General features: G+C 42.5%; 1 pseudogene; it reads left to right on the top strand.

Annotated features, from left to right (window-relative positions):
• Window positions 1–430: 430 nt before the first annotated feature.
• On the top strand, window positions 431–2,588 carry LOC143552852 (heat shock cognate 70 kDa protein-like; annotated as a pseudogene).
• Window positions 2,589–3,340: the final 752 nt, after the last annotated feature.

Genomic DNA, 3,340 nt, shown 5'->3' with positions numbered 1-3,340 from the left:
CGTTTAATAACCATGTTGCAATGCATAGGTTCTATCTAACTTAAAATTTTTTTCCTTTATAAATTTTAAGTTTCGGTCTGATATTTATACGTTAACACGCCGCAAAACACGTGACCAACTCCCCCATTCAACAACATATAGTTAGTTACTTTTTCCATATTAAGAAACCCAATTTTAAAAAAATAGAAAGAAAAAGTAATTTAAACCCGAATATTGTGGAAATAAGGATGGGATTAGTCTGGAACAAACCAGGTTTAAGGAAAGTTGAGAGTTGAGAACATTCGCGAAACCTCCTGAGGGTTTGACGATGGCCAAGATTCAAGAACACTCGAGAGAGATATCTATATCTTCTTTCCCCATTATATAAACACCCTACTTTCATTCTATGTCATCATCAATTCAAAACACAGGCTAACACGACACATTCTTCTGCAAAAGTTTTCGTCATAAATTTATATGTCTATTTGATTCTATTCTTAATTAGCTGGTGATCAGAAACATGTCTGGAAAAGGTGAAGGACCAGCGATCGGAATTGATCTTGGAACCACATACTCTTGTGTGGGAGTCTGGCAACGTGACCGTGTGGAGATCATTGCTAATGACTACTCCTTCTTATGTTGCTTTTACGGACACCGAGCGTCTGATCGGAGATGCTGCCAAGAACCAGGTCGCCATGAATCCAACCAACACTGTCTTCGGTAAGCCCTTACTTCCCTCTTGAATATTATTATTTAGCAGCTTAGTTGAAAACAATTCATATAAGAGGCCTGATTTATTTATGGAGTTATATAAAACTATGTAATTAAAGGAGTAATCCATTTAAGCTGGTTAGTTTGAATTAGAATTAATTACTAGTTAAGATGAAGTCGTGCCCGGCCCAGCCGACAAACCCATGATCGTGGTCTCATACAAAGGCGAAGAGAAGCAATTCTCTGCTGAGGAAATATCCTCCATGGTTCTAGTCAAGATGAAGGAAATCGCCGAAGCCTACCTCGGCACCACCATCAAGAACGCCGTCGTCACCGTCCCCGCCTACTTCAACGACTCCCAGCGCCAGGCCACCAAGGACGCCGGCGTCATCTCCGGGCTTAACGTCATGAGAATCATCAACGAGCCCACCGCGGCCGCCATTGCCTACGGGCTGGACAAGAAGGCTTCAAGCGTGGGCGAGAAGAACGTCTTGATTTTCAACTTGGGTGGAGGCACGCTCGACGTCTCTCTGCTCACCATTGAAGAGGGTATTTTTGAAGTGAAGGCCACCGCTGGAGACACGCATTTGGGGGGTGAAGATTTTGATAACAGGATGGTTAACCACTTCGTCCAGGAGTTTAAGAGGAAGAACAAGAAGGATATTAGCGGGAACTCAAGAGCTTTGAGGAGGCTGAGAACCGCGTGTGAAAGAGCAAAGAGGACTCTTTCATCCACGGCTCAGACCACCATTGAGATTGATTCTCTGTATGAAGGAATCGACTTCTACTCCACCATTACACGTGCACGGTTTGAGGAGCTGAACATGGATCTGTTCAGAAAGTGTATGGAGCCGGTGGAGAAGTGTTTGAGAGACGCCAAGATGGATAAGAGCAACGTGCACGATGTGGTTCTCGTTGGCGGCTCCACTCGTATCCCCAAAGTTCAGCAGCTGTTGCAGGACTTCTTCAACGGGAAAGAGCTCTGCAAGAGCATCAACCCAGATGAAGCTGTGGCATACGGTGCTGCGGTTCAAGCAGCCATTTTGAGCGGTGAAGGCAACCAGAAGGTGCAAGATCTGCTTTTGTTGGATGTGACCCCTCTGTCTCTTGGACTGGAAACTGCAGGCGGTGTTATGACGGTGTTGATCCCACGAAACACCACCATTCCCACCAAGAAAGAGCAGGTCTTCTCGACCTACTCTGATAACCAGCCTGGGGTTTTGATCCAGGTTTACGAGGGTGAAAGAACACGAACCAAAGATAACAATTTGCTTGGGAAGTTTGAGCTATCTGGGATCCCACCGGCTCCTCGTGGAGTTCCACAGATTAACGTCTGCTTTGACATCGATGCCAATGGCATTCTAAACGTTTCAGCCGAAGACAAAACCACTGGTCAAAAGAATAAGATTACCATTACCAATGACAAGGGAAGGCTATCAAAGGAAGAGATCGAGAAGATGGTACAAGAGGCAGAGAAGTACAAGGCGGAGGATGAAGAGCACAGGAAGAAGGTGGAGGCAAAGAACGCATTGGAGAACTATGCATATAACATGAGGAACACCATAAAGGATGAGAAGATAAGCTCGGAGCTGCCCGCGGATGACAAGAAGAAGGTGGAGGATGCGGTGGAGGAGGCGATCCAGTGGCTCGATGGGAACCAGTTGGCGGAGGTGGAGGAGTTCGAGGACAAGATGAAGGAGCTTGAAGGTATCTGCAACCCGATAATTGCTAAAATGTATCAGGGCGGTGCTGGTGGGCCGGACATGGGTGAGGATAGCCCTTCAGCTGGCGGCGGAAGTGGTGGCGCTGGACCGAAGATCGAAGAGGTGGATTAAGGTGTGATTGAAGTATGTTTCAATACTATGAAGCTGTGGTTGCAAGGCTTGTAATAGGATGTGGTTGTGTGGTAGTTCAAGAATTATGCAGCTTTTTGAATAAGAAAATCAGTCGAAACTATTTTATGCAAAACTTTAAATAAGAATTATTATTTAATTTAGAATCAATTGATCAATAAGATGAACAATTTAAGCAAGAATAATATGAACTATTACAAAGCTTAGTTCATAAATACAACAAGAACAAATAATAATAATATAATAATATTGAAGAGAAGAGAAGACCTCACCAAATCGGTTGGAAACATGCAAATTGCAACGACAATAGGATGAGGTTGAATTAATAAGCACCGGTGGATAAACAAACAAACAAAATCCAGAAAGAGATTGCGCGTATGGCGTAAGCCACGTATTATTTGAGGAAATGGTGGTGGGTCCCCTATGGCTATGTATGTAGATGTTGTTGTTGTTCTTGCTGTTACTAAAAATAATAATAATAATTTGAATCCCTAATTGAATCTGTGGAGAAAAGAGAGGAGAAAGTGTTGTTGATGTTAACAATGGCAACCAGCTAAGAGCATTCACATTCCATTTTTCATCTTTATCTCTGTAATTATACTAAAAAACACTACATTTTATACTAAAAAACACTATATTTCTCTCTCCTGTTCAATTAAATAATATTTTTTATACCTTTATCATTACAATTTTCTCTCTTCTCTACTCACAACCAATCTAACAAATATTAAAAAATAAACAGGGGCAAACAATATTTCCCAAATTTACAAAAAATCACTACATTTTTCTCTCTACCC

Source organism: Bidens hawaiensis, unplaced genomic scaffold, assembly GCF_021521415.1.
Source record: "Bidens hawaiensis isolate Kalapana, Puna unplaced genomic scaffold, B.hawaiensis_p1.1 tig00017039_1, whole genome shotgun sequence".
Classification (NCBI taxonomy): domain Eukaryota; kingdom Viridiplantae; phylum Streptophyta; class Magnoliopsida; order Asterales; family Asteraceae; genus Bidens; species Bidens hawaiensis.
Note: the sequence above shows the minus strand (reverse complement) of the source record. Positions and strands in the feature narration are given on the sequence as shown.